This window comes from Ascaphus truei, chromosome 2, assembly GCF_040206685.1.
Source record: "Ascaphus truei isolate aAscTru1 chromosome 2, aAscTru1.hap1, whole genome shotgun sequence".
Lineage (NCBI taxonomy): Eukaryota > Metazoa > Chordata > Amphibia > Anura > Ascaphidae > Ascaphus > Ascaphus truei.
The window spans coordinates 110,591,455-110,616,524 of record NC_134484.1 but is presented as its reverse complement, the minus strand read 5'-3'; the positions used below and the strand labels follow the sequence as shown (position 1 = coordinate 110,616,524).

Here is a 25,070-nt window from a genome sequence, read left to right as displayed (position 1 = left end):
ACTCCGGGCGCTGCGCCACTGACGTCATCGGTCGGCGCGCGACCTCGTGGACATCATACCACTGACTCGTTACAAGCTGCGGACGGCATTCTTGAGTGGCACGTTTGCCCTCACACAATGGGAGTGTATATATTGCTGCTTTTTAGTATTGTTTAATAAAATTTATGCGGAGTACACTAGGCTGTTATTCAATTCTCTCCAACCGCGGCTGTTGCTGTGCATGCTGCCCCTGGGAGGACGCAGATCAAGGTGAAGAGAGCCGTCTTGGGAACCACGGGGGGTCCGTGGAGATCAAGATGGAGGAAAAGAGCCGGGAACAGATTCTCTCCCCTGAATGAACAAGAGTCTATCTTGTAAGTAGGGATATTCGTCTCCTGGTTGGGGTATCTGTGTTTATATACTGCACAATGGTGTGTCTTTTTCTTTGTCTGTAATTGCAGACAATACCTGGGAAACTACACCTGGAAGAAAATTCACCTCATCAAATTTGTTGATGTAACATTCCACTATCAGGACTGACAATTCATCCAGGACTGTCTTTTGATATGGTACTGTAATCATCATCACCACTATTTGCGCCGGGGACATTCTTTGTATTTGTATTGTTATTTGGATTTGAACGATCTATTGTTTATTGCCCCCTGGGCTGCATTTGTATTTACACTCAAAGTCACAGGTTTGGTGTAATCACTCGTAATCACTTTATTCACTTGGATCAAGCGCTGATAGAGAGTTTTTTAGTTAGTTTGTATTTCACATAGTATCCAGTCAGTTTAAGCGGATTCAGTAATTTCTCATTTACATCTAATCGGTGCTGCATTTGGTAACAGTCTTGATTTTTAGACGATGTATTGGTTGTAGGACTCGTGAACCAATGGCGGTAACTAGTTTTAAGGGGTTAAGTTTTAGTGATGAGTGCCTTTTTAAAAAAAACAACAAAAAAAAAAAACCTAATACATTTACAAGTTAATTTGTAAACAAACACATGTAGCCAGACTTACTGTACCCAGAGCCACATAAAGAAAAGCAAATTGCAGCTGTGTTTGGGGCTGGATCCGTTCTATCAAATAGTAACACCCACAAAGACTGTCTTGCTGCTGGTGGAAGCCACAGGATCTGGATCGTGAGTGTCACCGGCACTGAGGAATTCTTGAAGCTGGCTACTTCTGTAGTAAGATTACACTTTGGAAGGAATTTATTTATTTTTGTGTGCGTGCTATTGACCATGCACCACTCCTGGGGGGAAGCAGGGAAGGGTCACAGAGCAGAAAGTTTAATTTACAACCTGTCTGTATTCTAGTGGCCCTGTTGGTGTCAGGAAGGGAGACGTGGAGAAGGTAGGAACACTGCAGGTGCCTTTTCTTCATGATGGTGACGGTATGTTCCACTAAGGCCCATGTCACCAGCAAGCAAAAACAAAACTGGTTCCCTGGATAAGTTCTGTTAGAGCCTGTCCTGAGACAACTTCTGGACACTTGGCCAGCTCCAATGACATCCACCACCACTTCCTGAGTTCCAAAGTGACATAATCGCCACACGTTATACAGTAGTTCAAGGTTCCGGGGCATACTCTGCCCCCCCCCCCCCCCTCTTATATAAAAATCTAGACATTAACACCTTCCGTGCCACATAATTTCTGCCGCACACGACTCCTCCAGAATGTTGTGATCACTGCAGTGAAAACGGAAGAGCGTCCTCTTCTGCTCAAATCGTAGCAGCTCTCCAGTGAAGTAATTTAAGGCCTTCCCTCTGTTTTTTTTATTTTTTTTTTATTTTTATGGCTTGTATCCCTTTTGTCTTGAAGATTTATCTGGACTCTGTTTTATTCACAAATGATTTAATAAATACAGTCACTTCTAATTGGTCACAATCGGAACTTTAACCTCTTGTACGCTGTAATGACTTGTGCTGCATGTCTCTTTGCGGGTCTTCTAGAAGCGGCATTTGTAACGAGGTGAATCCTCTTATCTGTCACCTACGGTGATGTCATGATCATGTGATCACATGAACACGAGTTTCCTGGAAGAATGTGATATGCATAGGGAATTGTATTAGTTTTTTTTGTTTTCTTTTATACAATGGGTATGATTAAAAGCATATAGAATACGGCCATTAGCTTGATTTCAGTAAAAAGGACAAGAGTGGCTATGACCTTGTCGAGTTAATGGAATACCTGGTAAATGAGTGCATTAGTCTATAACTTTTTTTTTTTTTTAACCAAAGTATAATCATGACCCAGGGTTTAAATACATTTTGTTTAAATGGAGTAAATTTAAACACACATTAATGTTTAAATAGTTCATACGGAATTCCCAAACCACAACTTTAAATTTGTAGCTCCATTGAATCGAAATTGTGCAACATACTAAGTGGTTTTTCTTTCTGTCCTCTCTCTCCTGCTCTTAAGAGGAAGCCGAGTTTTTGTTTTTCTTTCCCCATGTGAAGAATGCATGTGTTTTTATTAGACATGGTCAGTTTACTTGATGAAAGTACTGGAACATCTTGACTTCCTTTTACTGTCCAGCTCCTAACCTCTGACAGAGAAATGTGATCTAGTTGTATTAGTAAAAACATCAATGCCCGATTAGTAAACTGACAAGGAAATGTTTTTCTCCTGTAATTATTTAATTTAATAGGGAGGTTTAAATGGGCTGCATATGCAATGGGAAATGTACACTTTTTACAAACCTCATTGATATAATCTATATATTTTCTTTGTTACTGATCCTTTTTCATGGCAGTGGCACTGTTATGTAACTCTAGCCCCTTTTGCTGAAATCTAATTGAAATGTCTTCCTTGGGTAGGCCAGAAAAGGGCCCCTGTCACTACTTGCCTTTCTACATTGCTAAGTTTAATTTTTCAAATTGTATTTTTTATGATTAACGCTTATGAGCACATTTTCATGTGTTTTTGGCAGATCCCTCAAATCTACCTTAACCCATAAAGTGCTTCCACTGCAACCATGGATCCTGGGTTGGATCCGGGACAGGAAAATGAACACTTCTTGAGGAATTCACTAGAGTGCAGCTCATTCCAGGGGTATTTTCAATCTGCCTGTCTCCTTGACACTCTGTCATGCCAGTGATGGTAGCAATACTTCCGGCCCTCTTATGACGCAGGACGTCGTGTGGAATTGTTCCTTAAATGCAGCAGGCAGATGGGAAGCTTTTCACCAAATAGGCCTGTGTGGAGGACAAGCCTGCGGTGGTTGCAATATCGCCAGTTGCAGGCATGCACACATTCATCCATTTCTTTGGTTCTGAGACAGATGGGAGAACCTTATACAGGAAGCTGGGACATCACCACAGTAGCGTGTTCATATGGGAAAGCAAACCAGAAGTGCCATGGAAGTCTTAAATGCACTGTACCTTGTTAGCAGCAGTTTTAGAAAAGAAACAGTTTGATGTCTCGAGACCGTGTGGATGCCAGGACATGTAAAGAGTCGCTGCCAAAATCTTCTAGATGAGTTCTTTATAGATACACTATGATTTAAGTACAAGGTTAGAGTGTTCTGTGTGTGATAAACCAGCAGTAGAAGCGAATAAATTATGTGAAGAATGTCTGACTACTGCTGCAATAAAACCACCTGATCAGATGGGAAGCGTCTTTTCCTGGAGGAAGGACACCGTATCCGTGTGGAATCGCAGTATTACAAGTCAATAAACGTCACCGAAAGGAGCTACGTCCCAGACAACATAACACAAGAGATGGGATTCTCCCTCCGTGGAGTCTGATATGCAATATAATATTTTTTCCTCTGAATAGGAGGAAGACCTCCAGGAAGAAGAAGAATCCTGGTTTTAATGTTGAATGAGTGGAACGACTGCAATGAGACCTGCATTGGAAATTGAAGATCCGGAAGAGAAATTTCTTAGACAGGATAAATTCATGGGGTCTTGGAAGAAGGGGAGTGGTGTGTGGGTTTTTTTTTTTTTTTTTGCAGTGCAGATGTTCTTAAGAGATTAATGGAAGCAACAAGAACATTCAAGAAAATTATTTCTAACGAAGTGGAGATACCGGAAGTGTCACCCAAGGTAGATGCTGCAATTACAAGGTTTTTTCTTTTCTTGTATAGCACTGTACATAGACTTTGTGCAGGAACGGTCGCTGCCCCGTAGAGCTTACAACGTACTGTATATGACATTGGAATTTGGACTAGGTCCAAACGCTGTCGTTTTCAGAGTGTGTGCCTTGACTCACTGAGTCACTCCTTCATCCTACCAGAAGTACAATATTGCCAGGTGATGGCACAATTTTAGTTTAAATGTGGAATGGAAAGAAGGTTTGAGAACATTGTCAAAGTAATTACTTGTGGCTGGGGCAGAGTGTAATCCAGCAGTAGCTACACCAGGGGTGGCCAACCTTCTTCCTTCTTTCTTCCGGGTCAATAAATGGGCAAACAAATTCTGGGGGCCACTGTCCTCACCGTTGCTGCTGTAATGGCAGTAGAAGTGCAGCAGTGTGGGCGATGTCAATCTGTGCAGGGCCGCCAATGTCTCTCCACAAGACTGCAGTTTCTATCTATGCCCCCTTTGTCGGTGGCCCTATCCACCCTACTTTTTTATTTATTTTTTCACACACTACACTTCACTCGCCTCACAATTTTAACTTGGGGCTGCAGTGGCGCAGCATCCCCCAGGGATAAGGTTCTCATGCTGGCCATGCATCCGCCGGAAGTTGAGCCTGCCCGGAAGTCGGCCCCAACTTCTGCATCTGTCACTAGGCTCCAGCTCCCCTCCTGCTGCAGAGTTGAGCGGCGGCCTCACGGAGGTCATGCTCGATTTTCTACATGAGAAGTAGCTAATGGCAGGGAGGATCAGGCGGGCCAGGTCAAATGGCATAAGTGGCCCTGGCCACGGGTTGCCCACTCCTGCATTACACCATCCGTACCTGGAGCCATATGAATATGGATAGCAATGGAAATAGGAATGAAGTGGGGAAAAATGTTTAAATGATCTAGCAGAGGTGATGCTGGCTACAGATTTCATCACTATGGTTTCTTTTGGATTCTTACGATTGGCCGCTAGATCAATGGGCTGATCTGTAGCTGCAGGAAGAACTGTGGTTAAGGCCGTGGCTGGCTGAAGCTACCTCAAACAATAACTTATACAGTACACTTCCCCCCCACCCCCTCCTTTTTTTTTTTTTTTTGCTTCTATTTAAGGAACAAAATGGAATGCATCTCATATATTATTGGCATTTATTAAATGTATTGTAGATTTTATACTGGAAAATTGCAATATGATCACGTTTGTTTGGTTCAAGTGACTTTACACCACCTAGACCTTGTCTGTTTGGGTTGCATGGTAAAGATTCTGCAGTTTTGGAGGCTGAATGTCTATAGTTAAGTAGTACATTATGACTTGTCTAATAGGAATTACCAATGCATACATGGTACCTCCAAAGCTTCTGGCAGATTTACTAGAAGACTCTCTTAGAATAATGGCTGACTTTGGAGCACTCCACTGAACAATCACGGTGGAATCCCTGTGGGCATAAATTCTAATTATAGTTTTGTAAACTAACAATTGACGGCAATGACAACATTACTAAATGCACTTTGATCTTGTAGAAATGCATGCCAGGCAGTTTCTGTTCGCAAATCCTTTTCAAGAATATTTAATTATCCATTAAACAAGTATATTAATGTAACATTATAGGTCGCAGTGATAATAAAGTTAGGAAATTTTAAATTACTGGCGACTGATTACTAGCTGTCTTGCCATTTAAAGCATTTTATTGTTTTTACTTTGAGTGTTTTTAAGCGGTTTTTGTATTTAATACAACTGTAGCTACATATTCGATTTGTCACATTGACCGTCTGATACAAAAAGTGACGGACTGGTAGTGCTCATTTGCATGGCGTTGCACAGAATACGAGGCTGCAGTGGAAGCTTTATATGCTAAGGCCGCGTTTGTTGTGGCCGTGCGCCAGCCGGAGCGTGTGACGTCGCTCGCGCGAAATCTGCTCTGCGGGGTGGCTGTGAAGTCACGTGTGCATTTCACCCTCATTGGCTGAACCTCGCACGTGACCCGGCTGTCGCACGCCAAAGACAAAATGTTTTGTCTTCCCGAGAATCGCGGCCGTACTTTATAGGTGGCCTCTATGAGAAGAGGCTTGTTGGCGCCATCGCTGCCCCTGTAAACGCGGCCTAAAAGATCATGGGGAAAGGAAGGTTTGTTGACATGTCTGAGATATATGATCTTGCTCACAAGTTGTATTTTATGTTACCGTCCTTACCCGGCTCTTAAGGAGTTTACATCAGATAGATTACTTAAATGGCTGTGAACCTTTTTCAGGGTGCGGGATCTCTGCAGGCTCGGTGTACAGATGCAGCGGCCGTTATTCGAACAAATCATGGCGCCGTTTTTGTGTGCGCTGCTGTACTCTCCTCGGCATTAAAGCCGCCAATCGCCCCAGGCACACGTGTTTATCATGGATTGTGTGCAATGAAATGAATGAATTGTAATGTTTACAGTACTGTGCTACTGTGTCAATTTCAGATGTTTAAAAACCAGAACACTAAAATGCCATTTTCTGCACTCTCATCTTAAGGCGGTACTGTTGGAAGAAATCCCGCGCCATGACATGGGTATTCTGAGGTATACACAGCGTGAAGTGTTTCAATAAAGGCCACTGCATCTGTGATGGGCAGTAAGAACTTTTATGGTACAAAGAGCTTTATTCACATCCGTTGATAATGGTTCCCCCTTCTCCATCTACATCTCATTCCTGCAGAAACCTGCGCTCTATTGACCTACCAGTCTTTGATTCCACTTTACGCTCCTCCCTCTCCTCTCTCAGTTCTGCTCCAGACCCTGACAACCTGGTCAGTAACTACGACTCTGCCTTGTCCTCCTCCTCTTGATCTGCATACCCCGATTTCTCTCTGCCGTCCTCACCTTCCTAACCCCAGACCCTGATTAAATTCCCACACGCGCATGCTGCGTTCTCTGGAGAAAATCTCCCACTCTCGCAGACTTCCTTCACTAAAAATGTATGCTCTCCTGTTTGAACTCTGCCTCTCTCAGGCTAAACAAACCTACTTTTCTTCACTAATTAACATGCACAAGTTTAACCCACACTGTCTCTTCTCTGTCTTTGACGCTCTACTCGGACCACCCTTAGCTGCCTCTTCTTCCTCCACCTCACCTCAGGACTTTGATGACTAAGGAAAAGGTGGAATCCATACGTCAGAACATCCCCTCTGTTTCCTCCTCCCATCCTACACTGTCCTTCCTTGACTATTTTTTTTCCCCTGCTGTCTCAGGAGGATGTGTCACTTGCCCTCTTAACCCCATGCCCTCCCATCTCCTAAAACCTCTTGCTCCTACTATAATCCCTACACTCACACACATTTTTAACTCCTCCCTCTACACTGGTACCTTCCCATCCTCCTTCAAACATGCAACAGTTATACCATTACTCAAAAACGGCAAGCTTGACACTACCTATCTGTCTAACTATCGACCTGTCTCCCTCCTGCCTTTTGCCTCCAAGCTCTTGATCGTCTTGTATTCTCTCGCTTGCTCCATTTTCTCAATACCTATTCTCTCCTAGACCCTCTACAATCTGTCTTCCGCACTTGACTGAAACAGCCCTCACTAAAATAACTAATGACCTCCATGCTGCCAAAGACAGGGGTCATTACACTCAGCTCATATTTCTTGACCTCTCTGCAGCATTTGACACCGTGGACCACCCTCTTTTCCTTCACATTCTCCATACTCTTTGTATTTGTAACAAGGCTCTATCTTGGATCTCCTCTTACCTCCCATCGTACTTTGTGTCTCTTCTGCTAACACCTTCTTCTCCTCTATCGATCTCTCTGTCGGAGTATCCCAGGGCTCAGTCCTGGGACCTTTTCTCTGTACACACTTTCTCTAGGTGACCTAATCACATGTCATGGGTTTAAATATCACCTCTACACCGACGACACACATTTACTTTTCAACCCCTGACCTTACACCTGCTGTACAGACCAACGTTTCAGAATGTCTCTCTGCGATATCATCATGGATGGCCCTCCGCCGATTTAAACTTAACACGGCAAAAAAAGAGCTACTCGTACTTCCTCCCAAACCTGGCCCTACTGCCTCCTTCCACATTACTGTTGAAAGTACTATCATTCACCTGGTAGCCCAAGCATGCTGCCTAGGGGTCACACTCGACTCCAATCTTACATTCGCCTCTAACATTCAAAACGTTTCTAAAACCTGTCGCTTTTTCCTCCAATATTACAATGATACGCCCTTTACTCCGTTGCTCGACTGCTAAAACTCTGACTCAGGCCCTCATTCTCTCCCGTCTCGATTACTGTAACCTCCTGCTGTCTGACCATGCTGTCTCCCCTACAATCTATCCTAAACGCTTCTGCCACAATCACTCTACTCTTTCCTAAATCTTGGCGCCTACCCTGCTGAAATCCCTCTCCTGGCTTCCTATCAAATCCCATATCACCCATTCAATTCCCCTCCTCACTTTTAACAATTTACTCTTCTGCCCCTCCTTACATCTCAGCTATAATTTCTCGCTATGCACCATCCCGACTCTTGCGTTCTCCTCAAGGATGTCTTCTCTCTACCCCCTTTTGTATCTTAAGCCCTCTCCCTCCTTTAAACCTTTCTCACTGACTGCCCCACACCTCTGGAATGCCCTTCCTCTCTACCCGACTAGCACCCTCCACCTTAAGACATACTTGCTTAAAGAAGTATATGAGTAGCACCGTGGCTAATACTATACACATGATGCATAAAGCTTGGCCCCCTGCAGACGCACTTGGCCGAATGCCTTCCTACTTTCTCTGTAAGTTCTTCCTACTGTAGTGCCGATGGTTATTATAATACAAACCAGTGACAATCGCCAAAAAGACCCAGGTACATGCTGGGTCTAGTTTAAGGCAAGTTTAAGGCATTTCTTCATTGACTAATGGCCCACCAGAATAACAGCGGGGGTCCCTGGCAGTCCCATTCAAACTGAATGGGACTGCCAGGGACCCCTGCTGTGTTAATCCGATGGGTCATTAGTCAATGCAGAAATGCCTTAAACTAGCCCGGTTACACCCAGCATGTAACCGGGCTCGTTTAAGGCAAGCTTTAGCATACTCATTGTCTCGTCTGTACCTTCAAATTAGATTGTAAGCTCTTCGGAGCAGGGACTCCTTTTCCTAAATGTACTTTTATGTCTGAGGCACTTCTTCCCTTTTGTGTTATTTGTATTTGCTATTTATATGATTGTCACATGTATTACTGCTGTGAAGCACTATGCACATTAATGGCACTATATAAATGAAGACATATACACACACACCACACATACATACACACACACCACACATACATACGCACACACCACACATACATACGCACACACCACACATACATACACACACCACACATACATACACACCACACATACACACCACACATACATACACACCACACATACATACACACCACACATACATACACACCACACATACATACCACACATACACATACATACACACCACACATACACATACATAAACACCACACATATACACATACATACACACCACACATATACACATACATACACACCACACATATACACATACATACACACCACACATATACACATACATACACACCACACATATACACATACATACACACCACACATATACACACATACATACACACCACACATATACACATATACATACACACCACACATATACACATATACATACACACCACTCATACACATATACATACACACCACACATATACACATATACATACACATATACATACATACACATTAATTGGTGTCAAACAATATGGGTACTTAGGATGTGTTCCCTTGGTAGCTCATACTCCTACACTAGGCAGATACGTAGGCTTCTTTAGGATTCATCCCATTGGTATGCTGATGTGGGCAAGTCTTTCACAGAGCATTCTGGTGAAGCCAAAGGAAGATCAGAAACTGGGGGGAAAAAAAATTCCCCTGACATCTAATGTAGTAAGTATTGCAGCAAACAGGATAGACCTTTAATACAGAAACCTACTTTACATGCATTGTGATGGTTTGATTTAATATAGGATCGGTTGCACATTGAGGTACAGTAGCAAGCTTAATTGTTCCCTTTTCATGGGATCTGTTGTGACATTCTGCACCAACACAACCATTGAATCCTATGGAAACTCTAATCATCTGAATTATATGGGATCTGATGTATTTTGTGGGTTAACAATGAAGTCTTCTGAATCTCTACCTGTAAATGACATCATTCTGATATAAAAGCATAATACACACGTAAAGGTTTTTTTAGCAAGTGCCTCAGATCAACTACTTTTTATAATAAATAGTACATACAGGTATACCTTCACTCTGAAGGGTTGTGGAGGCTTTGCCAAGAAATGAGTCACGTTAAGAGCTTTGATTCACCTTTTTTGATCTACCATGTAAATTGTAACTTGTCTGCATTCTTCTCCCAGGAATGCACCTACTTCTGAAAGGTCATCAAAGGAGCATCCTGAAATAGAAAAATTCACGTCAGCAAGGCTGAACCACACATTTTCTCCTGGACAGAAAATAGATGCATCTACATTCATATTTGCCGGAAGACAGTATTAAACAAAGGTAAGTGCATGTATTTGCTTATTCAACATTAAGCTCTGGCAGAAACGGTGAATAATTTATCATTTTGATTTTGTAGTGTAAAATCTGATCTGAATTTCATGTCAACGTTTACACTCTGATGTTATATTGTTAGACATTTTAAAGTTCTGTTATGGGTCTCCGTGATTTAATGTACTTTAATCTGATTCTGAATTTGCCTGTGTGCCACAGACTAGCACAGGTAATATTAGCAGGAGAACAGCAGCCTCAGTGGGTCGCTCAGAGAAATTAATTTCCATGGGAAGGGACACCACTTTTTTTTTTTTTTTGTAACAATTTTTTTATTGGACACATTCACATATTAATGTACATACAGAAATGTCATGAGCCCATAACATTTCAACTCAATACAATCATATAGTGACCAATAACATTTTCCCGTTTTCTATAGGGGGAGAGAAAAAGAGGGGGGGGGAAAGTAGGGTGGGGGGAGGAAAGGAGACAAACCAGTGGAGGGGGAAGGAGATGGATGGAGAGGTGGGGGTGGGGGGTAGGGGGTTCGCTCAGAGGCTTCCTTGATCTTCTCTCCTGGAGTCAGGGGGGTACTAAAGGTTCAGAAGGTTGGCCTTTTTGGGCTTTATCTCTCTAACCAGGGGTCCCAAGTGTTCCAAAACGGAGGCATCTTCTTTTGGAGCATAGCCGTCAGCTTCTCCATAGTCATGACCTCATTTATTATTCTAATTACTGTAGTTCTCGAGGGGGCCTTAATCTGTTTCTAGGCGGCCGCTATAGAACATCTGGCCGTTGTCAGCATGGTCGTGATCAGCCTAGACATTGGCGGAGGGAGGTCCTCAATGGGTTTGCTCAGCACCAGGGTCAGAGGATCCAGGGGAAGGGGGAGCCCCGTGACCTCGTAGATAAGCGTCTGGATCATGGTCCAGTACCTCTGAATCTCCGGACATGACCACCAAATGTGGGCCATGTCCCCCTTTTGACCACATCCCCGCCAGCACAGGTCCAGTGTGCCGGGGTAGACCTGGCTCAGCCTAGCTGGGGTCAGCTACCACTGGAATATAATTTTATAGATATTTTCTTTTATTGTTGTGCAAATTTAAGTTTTAGCGGCTTGCTCCCAAATCTCCTCCCAGTCTTCCAGGTCTATTAGGAGGCCCAATTCCTCCGACCATTTTTGCATGTAACGGTGATTCGGTGGGCTAGATGTCGGCTCCAGTCCTTTATATATCTCGGAGATCAGACCTCCTTTGGTAGGTGTTTTTTTAGTGCATAAGGATTCAAATCTGGTTAGTGGGGGGAACTTAGAGGTTGGGGATAATGATAATAGGAAGTGACGAACTTGTAAATACTTGAACAGGTGGAGACCCTGGATCAAGAATTTATCCTTTAGCGCCTGGTAAGTTATAGTAATATTGTGACTCTGGAATTGGTCAAATTGTCTTGTGGGACACCCTGGTGGGAAATTGGGGTTCCCAAAGATTGGAGTGAGCTGGGAAGGGGAAGCTAACAGACCATACTTATCTTTGCTTTTAAGCCAGACATCCCACGTGCAGCTCAATGCTCCTAGGTCGAACCTCTGTGGTCCAGCCCCGCTGCCGCCTGTGGTCCATAATGCCACTTGGAGGGAGTGGGGGCGTGCGTAATGTGACTCTATTTCGAGCCAACAAGCTGAGGCCGGGTCGCAATTCCAAACTACAGCCTGCTTCAGTTGTGCTGTGAGATAATACCTGACTATGTCGGGAACCCCCACACCTCCTCTTGCTCTTGACGAGAGCATCACTGATCTTGGGACCCTGGGCCTTTTATCATTCCAAATGAATTGGAGGAGTAGTGATTTAATGTTTTTTAGCGCCGCTTGTGGCACCGCAATTGGGAGGGTTTGGAATTTATACAATATCCTTGGGAGAACATTCATTTTTACTGAAACCATTCTCCCGAACCATGAAATTTGGTGTTTTTTCCATGCTTTCAGGTCTTTTTTAATCTGATCGAATAGGGGGGGGGGGGGTAGTTATATTGGAAGAGGGTATTGTAGGAGTTGGAGATTTTAACCCCAAGATATTTAATGTAGATGGAACTCCACTTGTATTTATAGTTAGCTTGAATGAGTTTCCACATCTGGGCTGGGAGGGATATATTTAAGGCTTCTGATTTGTCCATGTTCACTTTATAGTCAGAGACTGACCCAAATTGGGTCAGTAGCCTTTGAAGGTTGGGGAGGGAGGTGTGGGGGTCCGCGAGGGTCAGAATCACATCGTCAGCGAATAGAGATTTTGTGTTCCCTTTCCGCAAGGGACACCTTTTTTGAGACTAAAAAACAAACTCTTGTACAAGGTAATGATTTGGTAATGGGATTTTATTGTGCACTTTTAGATTACATACTCTTAACAGCCTTTCTCTTAAAAAGACAAAGTTGTGTTTTTCTTTCTTTACATTTTTCGATACTTCAGACTTACTTAAGAGTCTGAAAGCACAGAAAGAATAAATGGGGAAACTTGGCTCAAAAGTAAATGGTCAAATTTAGGACCTAAACTTTCAGTGATTTTTAAATATAAAAAGTCTGCAGGAAGATTAAAAAACAAAACAAAACAAAAAAAAAACCCACAGAGCATATTGAGTGCAGCTTTTAAGCAAAGCTTGGAATTGGCAATGTATTGTGTTGCTGTCTTGGGCACAGAGCCACAAACGTGTGTGAAACTTTAGCAGGCCTTGACTCCATGGGAACAGAGGAGTTCTAAACCTTCGCACCCTTTTGTGGATCTGGGCTTTGGTGTCTGGGATTTTTGCTTCAATCCAATTTCACAAAAAAAATATAGGAGGTTACATGTGTTTTTTTTTATTTTTGCTATTCTGATGGTTTACACACAGGCATTTGATGTCCAGGCCACACTTATACGGGTATAAAAGTGAAACAAATGGGTTTTCCAAAGTGTAAACCATTTTAAATTCTTTTGACTCTGTATAACCTATGCAATCGTTCAATGAGTGAAATGTAGGTGATTGCTGGATGTCATGCTAACAATTAAAATACAATTTATAAAGTCGTATAATTTAGTGGGGTGTTTTTTTTTTTTTTTTTAAGATAAGGCTGTGACGGTAGGGGGTAACCAGGCTCTCAAAGGTTAAGCCCATTTTGGTTACTCCTGATCCGTGTATAAGGGTCCAAGAGTTAGCTCTTGGGCCCAGTAACATTGGAAACAGTACAATGTATAACATGTAATTTATGTGTTTTTTCCCTTTCCGGGCATGCAATCAAGCAGGGATTGCTAGGGTATGAGTTTCAAGGGGGTTTTTGCGCAGGAATTGTCAGAATGTACCTAGGTGGTTGGGGTCCGGAGTTGTCGGTGTCACAGTAACTTATGACAAGATATAATAAACACCAAATATCTGGGTTGAACTGAACGAGGCTTAGATATAATAAAATATATTTATTCCTTAAAAAGGTGAACACAGCAATATAGTACAATTAACAGACAAGAAGGTAACACTTATTTAGAGTTGGGGGATGGAGAAGTATCAGCTAGCAATTCTCCAGCAATCCGGTGACATTCCAGGTGGAATCAGAAGCACAACTAAAAACTGTAGGGTTGACACAGTTTATATACCTGTGTAACCCTATTCTTAACATTGAATACAGACTATTGGTGAACAATTATCTGTATCCAATCCCTAACGTGGAGACTCAGATTAACCCATGCCCCCTAGCTAATTAGCCCTTGTGTGCTGGGACTCTATGGGTAGCCCCATAATTAAATCAGGGGCGAAGACCAGTCTATCAAATGAAGTATCTGCATTGTTTGTAGGTGTAGACATAACACTTACAAACCACTCCAGTTTGATGATTCTCCACCCTCAGGTAACAATTGGAGTGGCAGAGTCTGTTGATTAGTACTTGATCTGTTGATTAGTACTTAGTGTAAACAATCAGGCAGTTAACTTTTGATCACAGTGTTTAGGCTCAATCAGCCGGCTGCCCTTCATGACCTATCAGCATAGCAGATGGAGTCTGCATTTTCAAGGCAGATCTAAAATACCATACATATACACTTTAATATCTACACATATTAATAAGTTCCATTCTGGTGGACTCAGTGGGTCGAAATTTGCCAGTTATTAATGCCTACAGTGACTCCACTTATTGGCCAAATATCAACTCTCTGCGACCCCCAGAACTGGAGATACAGAAATGCACTTTAAAACATCTTTAAAATACAGGATTATAATGAAACATGGGAACAGGGGAACATACATTTTCATGACATGACAAGGTGTAAACCACCTTCCTGGACCCCAGTCCAGTTAACCCCCTTGCCTCCCTGGTGAGGTCATGGGGTGGCCATATGGGGTGCAACCCCTTTAATACCGGGCCAACCCCCTCTCCCTCTACAGTTGGCCCCCCCATAAATGTACCCGGGAATCATGCCTGATTCTCTGATACTTGTAGGCACATTTTCCCGGCAATATCTCCCCTTGCAAGCGCGACTCAACATTAGGGTACCCTGCTGTTGCATAGCCCAGAAAGGAGAAGGAGGCACAGGGATGAATATGTATCCCTGTAGCTGAGGGAATCCCTAGGTTAAGGGGGGTACCCCAAGCTAATGCCAAGGTAACCCAGAACCAATGTAAGGTTTGTGGGTGCCCCAACCATATATAAGGTTGAGGGGGACTAAGAGTCCAGCATGAGTCTTAAAGATAGTGTATGGGGAATAAGTAGGTACAAGCCTCTTTCTATTCTGTCCCCTATGCCCAGAGAGTCAGGAATATATTAAAACAGATACCTCAGTGTATTAAAATATACTTTATTAATGTAATGTGCTTTTATATTTGGAACCCATGTCCAGACAGGCTGCCCGAGCTAACCCATAGCACCGGTAAGCCTGCTGGACATCAGAGTTCAAAGCCTTCAGAGGATGCCAGAGGTATGATGAGCAAATGGGCACCGGGGAAGGGCGAATTACCAAGGTCCGGAGAACAATTGCTGTTGTCCGGGCTGCCCTTTGTTCTGCCAGACCTGGTGGAGCCTGCCCCAGCGGGTGGCATTGAGATAGACAGAGGTGGCAAACTTGCGCATGTCTCTTGGCAATTTCAGATTTCCTGCTGACCTGGCTTTTGTCACATGACTCTGCGCTGCCGCCTCTTGCCATGGCGTTACATGACCCCGCTGACGCCGACAAGCAAGTAAGGGGGGTGCGAGCACCGGGAGAGTGGATGCCAGGGGGGCGCAGCATCAGAAATTTGCATACCCCTGCTGTAGATCATGGCCTTTTACTCATTTTTGTATGTATATCTTTATATAGCGCCCACAATGTACTTGGCCCTTTACAAAGACAATGTAGTGCAGGGCATTATAATACAAGAAGTGCAACAAAGTCAGACAATAGGAAAGTAAATCCCTGCCCTGGAGAGCTTACAATCTAAGTGGTATGATGGGAGACTTGGACAACAGGTGAGGGAATAAGTGTAGAAGATGGCAGTGCTTGGCCACAATGGTTGGTAGGAGTGACTGAGGGTGTGGGACAGTAGCCATGAATCCAGGCTACTTGGATACTTCATTTTAAGAGGTGGATTTTAAGATGTCTTTAAAAGGTTGGGAGAGGGGGTGCTTGGCATGTATGAAGTGAGGAATGCCACAGATAAGGTGCAGTGAGGGGATAAGGGTTTAAGGGGTAGAGAGGTGACCGTTATGGGTAGAGTGCATGGGTATAACGAGAGATCAAAGCTGATCTGTAGAAAGGAACAGATGAATGAAGAGCCTTAAAAATGAGGAGGACAACTTTGTGATCTGAAATTTGTTGAGAAGCCAAGAAAGGGATTTAAGGAGGAGATGAGCAAAGACTGTTTTGGGAGAAGATGAAATTATTCTAGCAGCCAAATTTTGGATAGATTAGAAAGTTGTGAAGCAGGGAGACCTGTATTTTTCAGGGGATGTTGGCAATAAGTACTTCACGGTACTAAACTGAAGGGGCTGCCCTGCCCCGTTCCATTCACTTCCAGTTTGGGTGATGGAATCCAAAAGCGATCATGTGATCACTCCGAAGACCGGTCCTGTAACCTTCAGTGCTGGAGGGTCCATTGCCACAAAGGTGACAGGACTCTCTTGCACTACTTGGTTCAGTTCAGCCTGCTGCTACAGTAAGTGGGAATGCAGCTTTGACCGTTTTTTGGTTAATACCTAGTATGATCATGCCATATTTATGGAGCCTTCCTTCTGAGACTTTGCTTACCACTGTTTTATCCTGCATGGATAACCTATTTCTTATGAGGTAACTTCATTTTCAAACCATTCCATCTGTTTGCCGCTGTAAACTTCCTCTCAATGTGAACATCTTCAAAGTTTAGCTAACCTCTCCCCCCCACCCCCCTGTTTACAGCTTTAGTAAATCTGCCAATACTTTAAACATCCAGCTTGTATTCATAACCAGATGGTTTTGTTACTTGCATGGGTATAGTGAATCAGGGTTAGTATTTTTACTTGCATAGTGAGCATGATTTTGACAAATCTACATGTTGATGGTTAATACAATTTTTTTGTTTTGTTTTAACAATAACATTTTATTATTTGCTTTACATAGTTGGATCCCTAAATAAACATTTCAAGTACAATAAGTGATATCTTACTGTATAATGGATCTATACTGTTATACACACACACACACACACACACACACACACACACACACACACACACACACACACACACACAGTTCCTTGTTTTTCGAAGTTTGTAGCCAAGTTTATGTTTGTTTTTGAAAGTTGCTCCATACTGTTGGGATTCAACGCTTACCTGTGAAAATATTTCCTGTTTATACGTCGTATGTGTAATGTGTATGTGCAGTGTTCGACAAACCTATACATTTGCTCGCCCCGGGCGAGTGGATTTAACCCCCGGGCGAGTAAATATTGGCCCAAGCAGCACACGTTTGCTACTAGGTGGCGAGTAGATTTTTTTGTGTGGCGAGTAGATTTTTTGGTGATTTGTCAACCACTGTGTATGTGTATATATTACACACACCAGTCCAACAAGAAAGTCTCTTACCTGTTGCTGTAGAGGAAGGCCTCTCTGTTCTACTTGGTCCGCATCCTTGTATGCTATGGCACTCTCTGTGTCCAGGTATAAGGTCTTGTCCCCTTGTCTTGCTGTCAGCATACAGTCCTTCTGTATGCTTCAAGACCTCATCTTTTCAGGTCAGCCCAGTTGTGGGCTAAGGAAAATCTCTGCAGTCCTTCTCCTTATGTCAGCTCAAATGTGAGCTAAGGAATCTCTCCAGCGTCTCGCATGAAGCTTTTTACAGAACTCTCATTAGTCCAGATCGAGACTTGTTAATTAAGTGGCTGCAATTAACTGTCTCTGCTGGATTTTCAGAGCTCTGAGGCTGCTTTATTTAAACAGGGGTCAGTCCCTGTTACAATACTATTTTGTTTTATTTCCTGTGATGTGGCCATTTCTAGCGTGTGAAGTCAGTTTGAATTTGAAGCCAATTACTCATATTAAATGAATTAATAATGCATGCCTGCTAACTTATACAAGGAGATACTTTAACTATCCTATGACTTGCTTCATAGGACCAAACATGGGGGGCTTAGTATTTCTTAAATTGGACTACTTTCTGAAACTACATTCTGAGACTACAGTGTAAAAATCATAATAAAACCTTTTGATTATGACAATATTCTCCAGTGTATATTTATCCATCACCTGGGTAACCTGACATAGCAGCAAGTATAGTTTTGAAAACAATATACAGGCATACCTCGGTTTAAGGACACTCACTTTAAGTACACTCGCGAGTAAGGACATATCGCCCAATAGGCAAACGGCAGCTCACGCAGGCACCTGTCAGCACGTCCTGAACAGCAATACCAGCTCCCTACCTGTATCGAAGCTGTGCGCAAGCGAGGAGACTATACATGCGTTATTTACATCAGTTATGCAAGTATATGACGATTGCAGTACAGTACATGCAGTACAAGTGGGAAAAAAGGTAGTGCTTCACTTTAAGTACATTTTTGCTTTATATACATGCTCTGGAAACATTGCGTACAGTAATGCGGGATATGCCTGTATTTGTTCATGGAAATTACATGTACATTTGTAGAACATATTCTAGGCTGATTTACAGGACAGGGGACCAAGTCCTATTCCCCTATTTGAACGATATGCTAGACTGCTAGCAGAGAGCTTGGCAGGGGTCAGGCAATATAACGCAACACATCGTTGCATAACAGGGGCTTCTATTTAAATGCTCCCACAGTAACATATTTGTGATCCTAATTGGTTAGTATCGTTTGCTCATCAGATAACCGATTATACAACCATACCCCAACATGTGTCTCACGTCCCAATGATGCCGTATTGGTAAGGGGCCCTTTGTGGATGATGGAACAGCGATGGAGCTCTTGGGTGTATTAGGTTAACGTTGCAGGCCTGTTTCTTGGCAAAGTCTTGGTAAAAAAACGGTATGTGCTGTCAACTGTACTGTGGTGTTTGCAATTGGGATTCCCTCTTGGGCTACTCAAGATTCCTGAATACGAGCAGCGATTACTTGGGATGAACATTGACTGTCCTATCCGTAGCAGAACTGGAATAGTTCTGCTTGCGTGCTGACCTTGGCCTCCAACCTCCACTCGGACAAGGATGATATTCTCCTTGGCTCTGCCCCCTCTTTCTCCACTGGGGACTCAAACTCTTTCCTTAGCTCCTCTCCTCCAGGTAACAATTCTATGAAACCTCCTTTTGGATTCTCAGTCATTGGCTCAAGAACCTGTCCATTAATCTCTGGTATCATTTCAAGAGATTACATGCATATGGAAGACTAAGCTTCTTTCTGACTCTGTCGCATACGGCACATCTGTGAGCACATGACCTACATATGGGACCAGTAACATAGCTAATCTGCTGGCCCCCCTTATCTCTAGTTTTTATCAGTCCTGTACATCACAGACCTGGCTGGACAGGCCATAAAAATTTTTTGTGTAATTTTAACCCAATTTAGAACCAAAGTTAATCCCTGAAGTACCAGATTCATTGATTAAATTACTTAATATTCCATATACTGTATGTACTTTGTTAGATTCCTACAATAACACATACCTTCTCTTATTAGCCTGGAATAATGTGGCAGTACCTGTAATGAAACCTGTGCTCAAGATGCCACCTGTACAGTACAACATAAAGTATCCATGACCACTTCTACATGGGAAGGTATCCACATGATTTTATGATTTGTTTTGGCTTTTTTACTTATCGTTTTGATGCCTTCAGTACAGTTATTCACACATGTCTTTGGCACGAAAATGGTTTAATTTTTACACTTGCTGATATTTTGATTCTTATTTGCTAATAACCAGATTTTCTGTCCCAATTCCTATCTCCAATTTTTTTCATTTAAATATACTATCTTATTACAGTATATGGATTAATATAACAGGGTTGCTAAAAAAAAAAAAACTACCTGAGCCACGTACCTTCTATTTTCAGATTGCCAGCATAAGTGGTAGTCTGTGGAAATGGAGGGTTGGTCAGCGCACGGGATTTTGCTCAGAGATTGAGATAAAACAATGGGAAACACGGAATTAGTGTTTTGAGTAGGCAAACAGAACAATGCAGAGTTAAAAAAATTTCTTTAAAAATTAAAAAATTAAAATTGTGTGGTTATTGAACAGTTTGTGTGCAATGCGACAATGCTGTTGGAGATAAATGTGTGAGAATGCTAATATCAATTGTGTATATACAAGACTGGAACTATAGAGCGTATAATTCGACTTGGGGGTAAGTGAAATAAATATGTGTGATATATATAGGTGACTAGCGGGCTTCTATATGCTTGGATAGCCTGCTGTTGATCAGGGGTTAATGGGGTAATGCAGCTGGCTTGCAAAGTCTAATATGCAGTCTTTCCCTCAGGGAGTACTGCCAGAAACGGTAGATAAGTTAGCTTTCTCACCCTCCCAATGGAGGCAGTATGTGAGTTGCTTCTCTCCCAGGTGCCCAGATTAGAAAGAATGGGCCGAACTCGGTGAGTAAGCAGATAAGATTTATTAAGTGCAAAAACAATAAAATAACACTCACGATACAGTTTTAAAACAGCCCAGCGTCAGCCCGATCCATCCGGTGGTATCCCTCTCTCCAGTGTGATTCCCGTTATCGCGTCCGACGGCGGGACCGGAAGAAGAGATCTTCCCGGATGTCAGCAGGCTGGCTGGGTCCTTCACTCAATGGGCTCCGGCAGGGAACTACGCGTTTCGCAGTAATGCTTCGTCAGGTTCCTCAAGTGGTAGTCTACCTTGTTTTAATAAAACCCCAAAATGGTTAAAGATACTGTAGTGGTGTTAAAAATGCATGGCTAAAAATGAGGCTATTTTAAATATAAAAGAAACCAAAGGATCTGAGGTTTCACATTAGATGGGCGAATGGACAGATGTGAGCCAAGTGGTTCTTCTCAGGCGTCAATCTTTTGTGTGCAAAACATTTAATGTTATCCCTTGTTGCCATCCTGACAGTTGGTCATTATTACCTTGATCATACGTGGCTTTTTCCTTTTTGTTTGAATGTTGTACAGCCAGAATAATAAAGATGTTAAAAAACGTTGTCCACAATGTAGAGTACATCATGGAATTAGGATGCAATTATTGACTTACCAGACAAATACATTTTTCCAACTTCCCCCTGAGGCACAGAAAAGTGAAGTGAGATACTTTAAAACCTTTATAAATTATGTTTGGCTTCTGCACTATAGATCATGGAAATTATGAAGCAAAGAAGTGTGGGTAGGAAAATTTATGAAGGCTTTCTGTAGAGGTTTCTGTGTTTTTATTTTTTCCCCATAGAGTAGATCACTACTTACAACTTAATGTGATATTAAATGAAGATTTATTACTGAGGCCAGCAGAAACTGGCATCAATGTTTCAGGTCCTACATGGACCTTTCATCAGGTCAACTTTCTATAGGAATGACCAGCAACTTTTATTTTGTTATTTATTTTAAATAACGTCCCATTTTTTTTTTCTTGTACCATAATATTTCTATAAGGCAATCTAAATTCAAGTGTATATTTTCAAGAAGTCCGTCATAGACCAACATTTAAAAACGTTACAAACCTATTCCTCAAAGCACTATTCCTTACCCACGTAATACCTTCTGTTTGATCACTGTATAAGATCTATATTCTGGTTTCGGTGCCGGCGCTGTACAATGCACCAGTAAATAACTGCATAAATGCGATTTCAGGGACATCGAACCAGTTCTGGTGGTAACTGCCATTGACTTGGGTATCCATTACCAACCTAAAGGTACACGATACTGCACATTGCCCTGTGATAAATCCTGACCTTGGTAACAGAGTATTGTGTCAAACATTGACGTGCTGTTCTTATATGCTGGGGCCCAAAGTGTTGTATTTATTGTCATTTCTTTTATGTTACTCCGTGCTGCTTATAACTTTGCTACAGCTTTTATTTATACCAATTTTATATACATTTCCAAAATTCTGTCTTGGGTTAATGTTATGGGTAATCTAAATGATCGTTCCCGAGTGCTGCATCTAGAAGTATATTACAGTTTCTTCAAACCTTTATTGGTGGGCAGGTCTGGTGTCTGCTGTAGTACTGCACCGACACACTTTATTCGAGCAAATACCCAGTATGTACCTGGCAGATACCTGGAATGCGCCGCTCCTCACCTCTGACAAGCCCCGTTGCATTTGCCTTCCCAGCCTGGGTTCATGCCTGGCTGACGGGCGGCTGATCTGTTAAATGATAATGATTAGGATTTAATAGGCTGCAATGCTTCGCGTGTCTACCAGATGGCATAAATTCATGAATTGTAATGCAGTATATATATATATACTGTGCAGTATTGCAGCCAGCGGGAATAAAATGCTTCAATCCCTGCCTGGAAAATAACCCAATGCACTCGGGCAGAAAACAGTCACAAACCTCAATACACCCGGGTATACCCGAATTCGTGGGACTAGCCGAGCTCGAATAAAGTGTGTCGCCAGTGTAACAGTATGTTGGGCTAATCTCTTAATCAAACTGCATGTGACATATTTACGGTTCCAACACCAGATCGAACACTTACAGCTTCAGATGTTGCTCTAACGTGCAGATGTTTAAAAACAAACATTTCTAATAACACAACTTTCAGACATTCCATCTTTTTACCTTACTTGGTCTTTGCTCTTTTGTCCCAAGTAATATGTTCATGACTGATTTTATATATCTCAATTAGTAACAGAATTTTTGGGATTTGTTTCTACGTTCGGAATTATAAAAAAAAAAGTGTGTGTGGGCTGAGCACGTGTATTTTAAGTGAAACTTCTTTGTGTTTTGTCACAGAAATTGTATTTGTGATGGTGGTTTTTTTTTAATTTAAAATCAAAACACAATTTTAGTGACAACGCAAAGAAGTTAGACTTAGAACGTGCATGCTCGGCACACATCCCGTTTTAGCTACAGTATTTGCACTTCCATATTTATAATAACTGAATTCCTGTGTGTGTGTGTGTCTCTCTCTCGCTTTCTCTCTCTCGCTCTTTCTCTCTCTCGCTTTCTCTCTCCCCACACAGAATGATACAGACTCCTAGAACGTGATACTTGCATAATCATGTGAGCGTCAAAATCACATCAGTAAAAGTCATGTAATGATGTACACAAAGGCATAATATAATGCATCTGGCGTGATCCCACATTGGTGGTATTATATCCAAATTAGGATAAATCAGACTATTTGGTTAGGATGTATTTGGAGATCAGATGTATGTAAATGTCTATGCATTTATAAGTGATCTGGCTATCCCTTACACACTCTGGTGTTTAATAATATGGCTCTATTTATTATGCAAGTAACACATCTACATGTCAGATATGGCGGGTGCCGTTGGGCAATCACTGTCTGCAGAATACATATGTCAAATACATCATTGGACAGGCATTCAGTGGTTAAGTCTTATTGACTGCCCTGCAAGATTCCGTGCCCAATTACCCCTGCTATACACCAGAGCAGCTATCTAGGCTATTGTAATCCTAGAGATAATTGTCTACCAGCATCTTTCAGTTAATCAATTAACTACCAATTGGAGGGTGTATATATATCAGTTATACCTCTTACAACGTCACTCCTGAGGACGCCAAGAAAGGTGAAATGCATAGAGTGACGCTGTCTCTACCCACTGGAACCCTTGGATGCCGTGACGTCACCTCCGGTTGCTGACACGCACTCGTGACCCGCATAGCAGAGAAGGAGGGAGACCAGAGAGAGAGGCCCCATCCGGTGGCAGCATCGAGCGATACTTGCAGAGATCATTGAGATCTAAAATGCTGTTTTTTATCTTGCAACATGTGAGTAGATTGGATTATAACTACTTCACTTATTAAATTGTTTTACGGTCTATGCTATGTCCAGTGTTTTCCTGCCCTAAGGTCAGCTGAGAACCACACTATTCTGGCAACACCATACTCCACAGACTGACACCAGCTCTTAAAGATACCTTTATGTGCCTTCATCCTACCTCACGTTTGTGAGTATTCTGTGTACACATTCTGTGCTAGCAACTTTACTCCACCACTGTCTGCACAATATTGCACCAAAAGCATTTTTCTTTTTATATGTTCCCACATGGTATGCGCTTCCTGATGATCCACTTGCCATTTTCTATGAGGATTGAGAAAGAAATCCTACACCAGGTCACAGCTGCAATCAACCATTGTGTTTGTCTAAGTATCACTATTATCACTATTGTATTGATTATATCACTGTTACTGTAAATGTATATGAGCGCCAAATTTGGTTAAACACTTCACACACATTATATCCAACTAGCCAGAGAGACCTATCTGAACATTAGCCACAAGCTGACCCTGAAGTGTATATATAGCCCATACAGGCATATAAGTATTTCATTTTTATATATCCATTCTGTACATACAGTATATGGCTATCAGGCAATAGGTTCAGGTTCACATAATTGTGCCTTTAAGCATACCTACCTATGAACGATTTTGCCGTCTCTACTCTGGGGATTTTATGATTTTCTACACTGTATATACAGGCATACCCCGCTTTAACATACGCAATGGGACCGGACCATGTATGTAAAGTGAAAATGTACTTAAAGTGAAGCACTACCTTTTTTCCACTTTACAATGCATGTACTGTACTGCAAACATCATATATGTGCATAACTGATGTAAATACAGGCATACCCTGCTTTAAGGACACTCACTTTAAGTACACTCGCGAGTAAGTACATATCGCCCAATAGGCAAACGGCAGCTCACGCATGCGCCTGTCAGCACGTCATGAACAGCAATACCGGCTCCCTACCTGTACCGAAGCTGTGCGCAAGCAGGGAGACTATAGAGCCTGTTACACATGTGTTATTTACATCAGTTGTGCACGTATATGACGATTGCAGTACAGTACATGCATCGATAAGTGGGAAAAAAGG

The 25,070-nt window shown here is 42.3% G+C and overlaps 1 protein-coding gene across 4 annotated transcripts in view; it reads left to right on the top strand.

Moving 5' to 3' along the window:
- FAM110B (family with sequence similarity 110 member B) overlaps nt 1-25,070 on the top strand; it is a 144,030-nt gene that overhangs the window by 29,394 nt on the left and 89,566 nt on the right. For all 4 annotated transcript variants that reach the window (XR_012798302.1, XM_075584135.1, XM_075584111.1 and 1 more), the window contains exon 2: nt 10,484-10,628. The gene's annotated coding sequence lies outside the window, so the exon portion shown is untranslated. The remainder of the gene's footprint in view (nt 1-10,483; nt 10,629-25,070) is intronic.